At 38.2% G+C, this 11,447-nt stretch overlaps 1 long non-coding RNA gene across 3 annotated transcripts in view; it reads right to left on the bottom strand.

Annotated features, from left to right (window-relative positions):
* LOC121033965 (uncharacterized) overlaps window positions 1–9,248 on the bottom strand; it is a 21,650-nt gene extending 12,402 nt beyond the window's left edge. Inside the window, exons 1-4 of one of the 3 annotated variants that reach the window (XR_005792229.1) lie at window positions 9,071–9,248; window positions 8,208–8,325; window positions 6,972–7,053; window positions 1,063–1,293 (exon numbers count right to left, since the gene is read on the bottom strand). This is a non-coding gene — a long non-coding RNA (uncharacterized LOC121033965). Of the gene's footprint in view, window positions 1–1,062; window positions 1,294–6,011; window positions 6,875–6,971; window positions 7,054–8,207; window positions 8,326–9,070 lie in introns of those variants that run through there. The other 2 variants (XR_005792228.1, XR_005792227.1) reach the window with 2 other exon arrangements.
* Window positions 9,249–11,447: the final 2,199 nt, after the last annotated feature.

Below are 11,447 nucleotides of genomic sequence, written 5' to 3'. Positions count from 1 at the left end.
GACTGCGCCACCCAGGCGCCCCTATATTTATTAATACCAGAATGCCAGAATGTGACCAATTTGGGTAGAAACACCAAGTTTAAGTTGTACATGAGATATATAACTAGAGATGGCAGGAAGGTAGGTAGGTATGTCAATTGAGAATTTAGGGGAGAATCTGTCATGCATATACATTTGAATAAACTTGGTATTCTAACGTGTGGATTTTGATGAGATTTCTGAGGATAGAAAACTAATAAAAAGGATGGACAGAATAAGTGAAACTTGAAGAAATTAAACAGCTCTTTGTTAAGTAAAAAATAAAAAAAGAAAGAGTCTACACAGGTGAGTAAGAAAAATTATTGGAGAGGATAGAGTAAAATCATGAGAACATGGTGCCACAGAGATCAATGGAAGATTAGGGCTAAAGAAGAAAAAAAACGGTTAACATGTCAAGCAGCTTAGGTAGCAATAAATAATAACAACTAACATCTGTAGCATTTAATATGCATCAGACATTTTCTCACGGTTTTTTATATATCAACTCCTCGAATCTTGACACCTGTACTATGGTGTACTATTTTATAGATGAAGAAAGTGAAGCACAGAGAGGTTAGTCCCTTGCTTGAGATTACACAACTAGTAAATAGAGGAGTTAGCAGTCAAACCAAGGCAGTATGACTTTAAAGTTCCCTACTTTGTTTGCCGTCATGCTGTTCTGCCTCTCGACAAGTCAAAGATGGAGAAAAAAATGTCTTCGGGTTGAGTGACGTGAAGTTCGATCATGACCTTACCACGCACTGTTTGACTGGCATGATAGGTCCAGGCCAACAGCCACACTGCAATGATTGTACAGCCGGGGCAGGGGAAAGGTGAAGAAACAGACACTGCATTTCGGTACAGCTAGATGAGCAGCTGTTGAGAAGCATCGCTCTGAGAAATGTAGTTTGGATCCGTCCCCAGCTAGAGTTACACAAGTGGGATTCGTGTGAAGCCAGGCAACTATGGAAGACCCAAAGACTAGGGTCATCTCTATTTGGGTATGAAGCCAGCATTCCGAAATGCACAGGCTCTTAGTTCTGCTGTAGAGGGAGACAAAATCACTGGGTTACCTTTGATATTACATTGCTGAGGTTAAAAACTATTTTATTAATATTGCTACTCCTATTCCTAAACTCCTTCACTTACTACGGTGCCTTATACGTGGCAGAGAGAAATGGGGTTCCGGGGGAAAGCCACTTGGGAGTTAGGGAATGCTCCCGTGCTCCCTATTGGCCATGACGTTAGACAAATCCAAACCTCTTCCTTCTTCAGCTGTAAAAGAGGAAAAAAACGGCACCCTCTCAGTATTGTTGGCAAGGTTAAGAATAAAAATACTTTGTTAACTACACAATTCTATAGAAATGTTAGGTGCCACTGTAACAAACTGCTATTGAAAGAGGGAAGGAAAGAGAGAAGGGAGTGACCTTGGTTTGAGAGTTTCACCACACCAGAAGAAATATAAGCCTACTGAAGAACGTGGGCACACGTAACTGTAACTATTTGTTGGTGAATTAATTGGTTTTTCCATTTGGGAAGAGTTAGAAACAACTCTTAGAAACAGCATGCGTCCTCTGGGGTCAGAAAAAGACCACCCTGACCTTTGCCTGAATACCATTTCCATGGGCACACTGGTCAACAGGGCAGGAGTTTCAGCTTAGCAGTGGTGATAGAACAGGCATTTAACATAAATATTTGTTGATTGATTGATTGAACTGGGCATATCATCAACATTGCAGCACAAAATGTTTCGACAAGTGATCTTGTGAGATTTTGTAGGAATAAGCTTGCCAGTATTACAGCAGGCAGATATTTCCTGAACAGTCACACCACAACGCCCCTGATGAATTGCCCACCAGTGCCAATTAAATGTAGTTGTAGTTAAACCTTCGGGGTGGTAGAAAATGATCTTTAGGACAGCATAGGATTCACTGGGGAGTAGCCAGCTCTACAATGCTATCGTTTCACACATAATTTGAGGAAGAGGTGAAGGAACATGAAAAACAGTTGCTTGCTGCATTCATGGACTAGAGATTCTTCACTGACAGCAAGTCTGAGGTTTAAAATTTTAAAAACAATGAGACTTAGAGCTCTTTCAGACATTACACGAGGTCCTCTGAAGTTTTTCTTCAAGTGTACGTAACTCACCAACATATTTTTTAAAGTATTCACTTTCCAAAAGAACAAAACGAACAAATAAGAGCAACAAGAACAATAACAAACATAGCAAATGAACCAAAGACAAGAATAATGCAATTAAGAAAGAGCCTGTGTCTGTGTTTGGGTCTGCATGACCTGATCGCGTTACTGCATGACTACTGAGAATTTTCTTCATCAAATCTCTAGGGTAGTTATCATGCCACACACTTTTGCAACCTCCAGTGTAACCAGATCTCCCTGACTGTGTTCCAGATGCATCCAACTGCAAAGCCACAGGGGATGTCTGGTAGGATCAGGTGCTAGAACAGGTCAAGGTAGACTGTGAGGCTTCTATGAAGTTGCTAGAGGTACCCTGAAGGAGGGCAGCCTCTTTTTCCCCTTTCTCTTAGATATACACTTGCTGTGCTGGCAGGGGCCCTTGAGACCGTTTCTCTTTGGAACCTCCTGTCTTTGTGCAAATTCCATTTTGTAATGACGCTTTTTCTCTTAGGACATAAATTGTGCCCTAAATTAATTTAAGGCTGGAGGCCTGAAATTACAAGCTGGATATAGCAACATAGCAGCAGTTGAATGGAGAACTAAATGTTATGTTTGAAATATAACTGATCAGTTTTAGAAACAAAATTCTAAACGACTAGTATGTTACAGATAGGTGGGCAGTCAAGCCCCTAAATGCCTTTGCAAAAAGTTCAGATCTTTTCTTATAGGTAACAGATGCTTACCTGGGACTTCCATGTGCTGGAATCCACTGGTGGAATTGCTGCTTCTTCCTGACTGAAGGAGTTCAATGCAGCTCCTTAGGACCCACGGGCTTTCAGAAGGACAACTCCATCCTTCTCTTCTAACAATACCACCCTTTGCTTTGCTCAGTCCCGAGTCTTTCTCTGAGGCTACAGTCTCCCTTTTGCCCTCATCTAGCTTGATAGTGTTAAATTTAGCTTGCTCTTGTTTAACTCATACTTGATGATTCCACATTCTCTGTATAAATGTGCCCATAATTACTTGAAAGAGAAAGCCATCCTTCCATTTTTAAAACCAGGTAACTAGATGATCTATCACATGCATATCCAACTGTTAATGTCAGCTCTGGTGTAGACTATATCATTTCTTTTCTACTAAAAAAAGAAAAAAAAAAATCACCAGAATGAAAAATGATTAAGAAAATGGAAAGAACGATGCTATAATACAGATGGCATTGAACCTACTTTAATTAATATACAAATAAAAAGAGCTAAGAAGCATTGGTATTTTACTATCAGTAATCACTGGTGACACACTTCACGATTGATTGCCACAATGGCTGAGTACAGTTTCCTGAGATAAGCGTTCATGAGGGAGGTTTGACTCATAATGGAAAGTCAGACCATCTGATAGGTTAGTGTCTCTGTAGTCACTGCCTCTTTGTAACTCTCACCAAGTAGGCCTCAAGGAACCATATTGAGGGGTGAAAGCAAGAGCCCTATGTATGTGGTGTGTACAAGAAGAATCAGACAAGGAAGGGAAATAAGAATTCAGACATTTCCATGTCTGGCCTGGCATCATTTATTTCAGTTCATTACTCTCAAAGTGTTATTAAATTTTTTTTCTAAATAAAAATGTGCTCTAGTGAATAGCATTAATCTATTCATCCTAATTATAATTGTGCCAAGAACTCTGAATTGCCACTAAATACTTTTGTAAAAGTGCTTTTACTCTCATTCCAAACTATTCATATATCCAAACATCAAATGAATATTTAATAAGTATTTATGAGCATCTATTACATTCTTAACTGGACCCAAGTTCTACAGATGCAACAGAATGGTCTCTGCCATCACAGAGTTTACATTTTTAATGGGGAAATAGATAATACAAAAAACAACTATAACAAAGTCTTATAAGGGTAATAGAGGGTAAACACCAGCTCCTAAAGGAGCAAATAGCAGAAGGCATCAAATCCCATCGGCAAGAGAAGTTCCTACGACTACCTGGAAGACATGATAATCAAGCTGCTATCTGAGAGATGACTAGAAATTAATCAAGTAAAGGGCCAGAGGTTAAGGAAGACAGTTCCAGCCAAGTAGAATGTTATACGCAAAGCCTCAAGATAAGGGAGAGATGGTGTGTGCAAGAAACAGAAGAGATTATGTATGTCTAGAGTCAAAAGTTCAGCATGGGGCATGGCAAGAGGAAGTAAAAATTAGAGATCTATGACTCCTAAGCCAGGCTAAGAATTTGGATCCTATTCTAATGTCAATGGGAAGCAAGTGAAAACTAACATATATAGTAAGATTAGATTTATATTTTAGAAAGACCAGTTGGACTTCATTGTGGAGAATACAAGATTCCCTCACCATCCACATTCTTGTTAGTGGAGCTCACAGTGTCTCGACTCAGGGGTGAGACTCGATAAGATTTTAAATAAATCTCCACTTTCCAAACTTTTGCATACCACTGTACAAAACAGAATAGATAACCTAATATCTTTATCTGATCCCTTGCTGTCTAAACTGAGGAAACAGATCCATTCAGAAACATAAAGAATATTTTTAATTTTAAGTGGGGGTAATAATGAAGCCCGGGGACATACTCAAGGTAGTAGAAGAGCAGTGATCTGAGGACCTGAGAGATATTTAAAGAGCATCACTAAGCCACTGGGATAGATTTGATATAGGGCAGAGGTCAAGAGTGATAGAGAAAGAATGAAGGATAATGCACAGTCATTACTAAGGTGATAAAAACCATGATATTTCTACAGCTGTGATAGGAAACAAGAGAGGAGAAATGGTTTTGGTTTTCACTGAAATGGAGTTTGGGGATTATGAGACGTAGAAGATAAAAATTCTATTTGGAACTTACTGCATTTAAAGTGTAAGAGGAAATTGAAGTGGATTTGTCCAGTAAGCAGTTAGATGTTTGAATCTGAAGCTAAGGAAAGGCACTGAAGCACAGAATTTCTAGTTATTGGCTTGTAGATAGTGTGGTGGAGACTTCCAGTTGTTCATTAAAATCTATCCCTCCACGCCCCATTTTCCCTGATGTTATGCCCAATTAAAGTCCACGTTTCCCAGCTGTCACCATGGACTTGTGTGCCCATTTGACCACATTCTTGCCAGGGAAATGTGAATAGATGCAATGTATGCAACTTCATGCCATTTGTTTATAGAGTGGTTCATGCCCCTGACCTTCCTTGTTTCCTTTCTCTTTCCTGAAGACCCTAAACTTAGTAGAAACCTAGCTTCAGACAGCAGACAATGACTAGCCAGATGGTGCTGAGATTCAGAATAGCAGGATAAGAGAAGCTGGGTCTCTAAGTGACTGTGTAGGGCAAAGTTGCTGCCGTCCTGGATCACGTACACCTTGACTCTTAGGTGAGAGCGAGGTAAACCTCATTCTTTACATCACTCTTTTTTTTTTTTTTTTTTGCAACAGCTTAGTCTTCACCCTAAAGAACAGAGATGGAAATCTTGTGAGACAACATTAGATATACAAGGGAAAAGCATGTAGAATGAGGAAAGAAAGCCCCTGTGATAGAATCTTGCAGAACACCAATATTGAAAAAGTAGGCAGACTAGAATCATGAAAAAGAGGATTATAAATGTAACTGAAAAAATTAGAGGAAATCAAGGGGTGTGCCTCTTCATAAATAGTGGGAAGAGAGCGGTCAAGTGTCAAGTGATGCTAAGGGATCAACAAAGTAGGGGCCTGGGTGGCTTGGTCGGTTACGCATCTGACTTCAGCTCAGGGCGTGATCTCCTAGCTTGGAGCTTCACGTCAGGCTCTGTGCTGACAGCTCAGAGCCTGGAGCCTGCTTCACATTCTGTGTCTCCCTCTTCTGCCCCTCCCCCGCTGGTGCTCTGTCTCTCTCAAACATAAACATAAAAACAAAAACACAAAAAAACAGAACAAAACAACAACAATAAAAAAGTAAAAACCCGGAGGGAGAATTCTGGGGATTTAGTATCAAGGAGGCCACTGATGACCTCAATGAGGACAGGTCCAAAGAAATTGTGGGTATGAAGAGATGGCAGAGAGATGAGGAAATGGAGATTACAAACACTGGCAGGATTTTACAGAAATTTGGTGTGGTAGTAAGAAGAGAGGTAGAGCCACAATTATAGATGGAAATGGGATCAGCAACTAATAGCTAATATTTATCTCACGGCTTAAGAGGGACCAGGTAATATCCTAAACTCTACACATATTCTTCCATTCATTTCTCACAACAAGCCTCTTAAACTGGTCTACTATGTACGTTTTACAGAAAACCAAAGCCAAAAAATGTCTAATGACTGTCTAAGGCCCCACTAAGTTTTGGAACACCCTTAATCGCCTTTTGCTACAATGGCTGGTCAGGCAGCAATTTTTTTTTCGGTGCCTAAAACTGGGAAGCTTCCTCCTTTCACTATTCTTGCTGATCGTAAGCTGAATTTTAAAGTTAGGCCCAACAAAATGTTGAACAGCAAGGCAGAGATACGGTTGGTCCACCTCAGCCAAGGCCCAGAACATTTCTACTTGCCTCAATACCTGAGGCCTGACTGGTTAAAGAAGGATGCTTTCAGATGTCCTGTGTTGATAATCGTCACCCTGATCTGTTAGTCACAACATGAATTTAGAGTTGTTTTCAGGGTGCCTTTGAAACTGCTTGTCCTGGATGCCAGCATTATTACACTTGCTTGTTTGTTTGAAATAAGTACCAAAGGATCTTGAAAAAGAGCTGAGGAAACATAGAAAAAGGGATTTCTTAGAAGTGGTGAGGGCCCCCTTGCTGTTGTGGAGACCATGAATTTATTGTGACATTTATCTGCAGTTACCTGATTTCCTCCGATGTATGGTCAGCCACTGATGTAAATACGCTGAGAAGGGAGGTGGCTGGAGTCTCCTAGGCTTGGGCTTCTGCCAGTAGATGATGGAAAAATAAGTTAGGATATTAAAAACAGAGTAGTTGAAATGATAGATCATGGGACTTAAGCTGTGTAGGAAAGGGGGATGTGGGAGAACTGATCAAGAGAATGAAGCAGGGTTAAGGGTTTTGAGTGTAAGCTTCATGACAGCAGGCATCTTTTGACTTCTTGCTTTCCCCAAGGAAATCCAGTGTTGAGAACAATATAAGGTACCAAGAGTGCTCTCAAAACTATTTAATGGCTATACCACGAGACTAAAGACTAAAATATTAGAAATAATTAAACAACAGACAGAAAATAAGAATTCTTGGTTAAATAATTATGTAGTGCAAATTTACAATTTAAGAGCTGGAGTAGTTTCAGGTAAAAATTAAGGTTCCAAGTTTACAACTTGGTGGTGGGTGCCTAAAACACACACACACACACACACACACACACACACACACACACTGACAGTGTGGAACCTGCTTAGGATTCTCTCTCTCTCCCTCTCTTTCTGACCCTCTCCCTCCCTCCCTCTCTTTCTCTTTCAAAATAAATAAGTAAAATTAAAAAATATATATTAAGGGGCACCTGGGTGGCTCGGTCGGTTAAGCATCCGACTTTGGCTCAGGTTATGATCTGACAGGTCCTGAGTTTGAGCCCTGGGTCAGTCAGGCTTTGTGCTGACAGCTCAGAACCTGGAGCCTGTTTCGGATTCTGTGTCTCCCTCTCTCTCTGCCCCTCTCCTGCTCATGCTCTGTCTCTCTCTCAAAAATAAATGAACATTAAAATATATATATATTAAAAAACCACAACTTGGTGGTGGGAGCCTGAGGGCACTGCACAAAAAAGTAATTTACTGGAGATGAGGCCAACATACGAGAGCTAAGGGTTTCTTTGGGTTGAACACAGTCTTTCCAGGCACTCAGGATGATAACAGAACCCTTGGAAAGGAAGAGAATTGTAAGCCCAGGTGCCAAGGCAATCAGTAAGTGAGAGGGAATGATTAGAAAGTCTGAAAGCAACACACTGTGAAAAACAGAGAATGGTACACAAGTCAAAGATGAAAATTCCAGCTAGCTTCACTTAATAATAATAATGGTTAATGTGTTCCATTCACCTGGCTAAAGTGGCTGACAATGGATACTTTATAGTTCGATTTACCTGTTTTCATGGTCTAAAATGAAATATTGATTGCCTGTCTGGAAAATTATTTCATTCTGTGCCATATGACATGAATCTTGCTTCTTTTTTTTTCCTCATATGCCAAAATTGGATGAATCTATAAAGGCAAATTTATTTGATGTTAATAATCTATCAATCAATCAATAAAAAAATTCAAACCAGTTGATGAACATGGATATTGTCCAGTCTTTGAGTTTTTGATATTTGTCTATCATATTCACACATTCTTATTACTTACTATTCTTTCTAGATAAGAATTTCCTATTTATTCTTTATCTTCTTTGCAATGGCGTGCATGATTTCTTTGTAATGGCATGCATGTCAAATATTTCGTGTTGGCCATTTTATTTTTTACTATTGTATATTGTTTACTTGTTGATATAGCTTGAGATTAACTTTGTTTAAATTTGACAATAAAAGTATTTCCTTTTAAACAATCAATTCCATTTTGACGATATTATATAAAATGCTAAATATTTTGTGACATGTCTTGCAACTACAATTTATCCCAGTTTTTTAATAATGCCTAGAAACAAATAAAATTGTAGGTTCTATGTTTGTTTCTCTGGAAGAGAAAATGGAAAACCGAGGCAATCACACCAATAATTTAGGTACATAAGTGACTTGGCTATTTCATTCAAAAGTGTTTTTTCATCTGAGTTATCTGTATATTTAATTCCCCGTTACTCTCCTTTCATAGAGAGACTGTGTATGAACCAGAAATTAAAGAAAAAGTTTCTAATTCTTTGGTTAAAGACTGGGTGGAAATGTTCTAGCGTTTGTGCTATGATGTGTAGAATGTTTCATAACCAAAAAAAAAAATATTAACAAAGAATTCTTACCTTGATTCTCATTAGCTACAATTTAAGCAGAAAATCCAACCAATGAGTAGACCATTTCAGAGAATGTTTTCATGCTGAACTCTTGATTCCCCTGTCTTTGTGAAGCTGAAAGTCACCAGACGCTATTTGATAGCTTGTTCCACTATTCTCTAGTACTCTTTTCTTTTCATTATTTCAACTATGCTAGTCAAATAAGTTTCCATGGCCCTGTCCTCAAAAGTTGTACAGGGCATGATGGCTTGTTTTGCTTGGCAAAATTCTCTAGAACGTGATTCATTGTCTGCAGGTGATTCATGGTTAGGAAATTAATTCTGAACTCTGCCAGTGATTGTGGTTGATTAAAGTCCAGAAGTCCCTGCCGTCTATTCACTAGCACTCTTTGTCAACTGGAATATTTCTGTAATAAAAAGGGCCGAAAGTAGATGTGTTTGATGCATGGAATTTACATGCGTGTTTGCATCTTTTGAAAGAGCTACTCGAGCCTACACAATTTTAACACTTGGCATGAAAATCATTCTAAAAGTGTCTGACTGAATGAATCACATTTTACAAATAAATATCTGTCAAATGGTGCAATTACTTCAGATCCAGTCATTAAGCAATAAAATAAAGCAGTAAATAGGATACATCTGCTGCAAAGTGCTATAGAAATGCGAGTTTCCTTCTCAAGTTACTTGTCTTTTAATATTTTAGCCTAATTGGTGGAATGATTCACAAGAAACATCAACCATTCAATGTAATCATGGCACCAAAAAAGGGGGGTTGGAAATAAAGGCTTTCTAAACCAGTCAATAGGACAAGAAAAAAACACCCACTTAACACGAGCACAGAGAGCCAAAAATGGGGATGAGACATAAAGTATTTCTTTTATGTGCCATTATGGGGAATGCTGTGAGATGAAGGACCACACATCCTTTGGAAGCAATAATAGCATCTCAAGGTGTTATCTGGTTTCCTTCCATATCAAAATAGTGTGGACGTGTAAATAAAGTAAATGTAAGGAGACTGTTATCTTTGTAAGCCAACTGAAATGCACGTGTTTGGTTTTTCTTAAATGAAGAAAGTAAATAAGTAAGCAGACATGATATTAGCTTCATAATTCTCCGTTACTTTAAGTTTATCAGTGGTACAGAGTTTACATTCAAAGTCAGGCCAGGTAATGCATTAGCTAATTATAATTATGATCTATTGACCTGTGGATGGACATCATAACGTATTAGGTCTTCTTTCTCCAGTTGTTCTCTTTTCTATATAGATAATTATAAAAGAGGGGCGAAAAAAAAGAAAGTCTGAAAATTCAGCTTGGTAAAATATTTAAAGGTAAGTTTTTGTTGGGAGTTGATCATGAAAAGTATGTTGTTGTAACTCCAGAAAAAATAAACAGAGGAAACTAAAATTCAGATAACTAGTGTTAGTGCTGAGGTATCTTGGGGTTTTTCAATATTTTCCATTATATGTTCTTATGCCTGGACCTAAAGAGGTTGTCTTTATTTCTGTTCTCTCCCTTGTACCTCTGTCACTACCATAAAAAGAACATGTTCAGGCTAGCCCGCTGTTCTAAAGAGGATGAGAAACATGTGGAGCAGAGCTGTTCCAGCCAATTTACAAGCCTACAGTGATGCACAAATGCGTGATGATTATTAATGACTGTTGTTTTTGATGATTTCTTAGGCAGCAATAACTAACAGGTGCAAATGCATATATATAAAAATGTGTGAGTAAATATGTATAGATATATAAGTGTATGTAAACATATATTTAAGGTAATCAAAAGTATAGTCCTTTAATCTGGTCTTTTTCAGTTAATGTATGTCCTTACTCATCTCCAGTATATATAATCATTTCTACTTTTGTTACTGCTAGAGTGTGAGGTTCCTGAAAGCAGATATTGCTGTATGCCAGTGACTGGTCAGGATTTGGCCCACAGTTAAGAATTAGATAAGTATGCAGAGACTAAATTAAAATTTTCAATATCATACTTTTAATGGCCGCATTTTATTCCATTGTACATATGCATATATCATGATATTTCTAACCAGCCCTTTATTTTAATGTGTGTTAAAAATGTTTTACAAACTTAGAATTTGGAGCACATTTGTGTTTATTTTCTTAGGAAAAATTCTTAGAAGTAGAATTTTAGGGCCAAAGTATATAGAAAGGATAGCTATTTAAACAAAACCTTTTTTTTTTTTTTTTTTTTTTTTTTGTTTAAATCAGCATCTTAGTGATCATAATTTGGCAAAAGCTTTTTGGTTTGGTTGGTGTTTTCCACGTAACTTATTTGATTCATAATGTGGCCTTTCTAAATTAAGGTGAGGAAAAAAAAAGCAATCTCAGATTGTGCTTAGTGCAAGCACAGGGTTGCAAGTATGCATGT

This window comes from Herpailurus yagouaroundi, unplaced genomic scaffold (genome assembly GCF_014898765.1).
Source record: "Herpailurus yagouaroundi ecotype Mexico unplaced genomic scaffold, PumYag 159, whole genome shotgun sequence".
NCBI lineage: Eukaryota > Metazoa > Chordata > Mammalia > Carnivora > Felidae > Herpailurus > Herpailurus yagouaroundi.
This window is presented reverse-complemented; position numbering and strand designations above follow the sequence as displayed.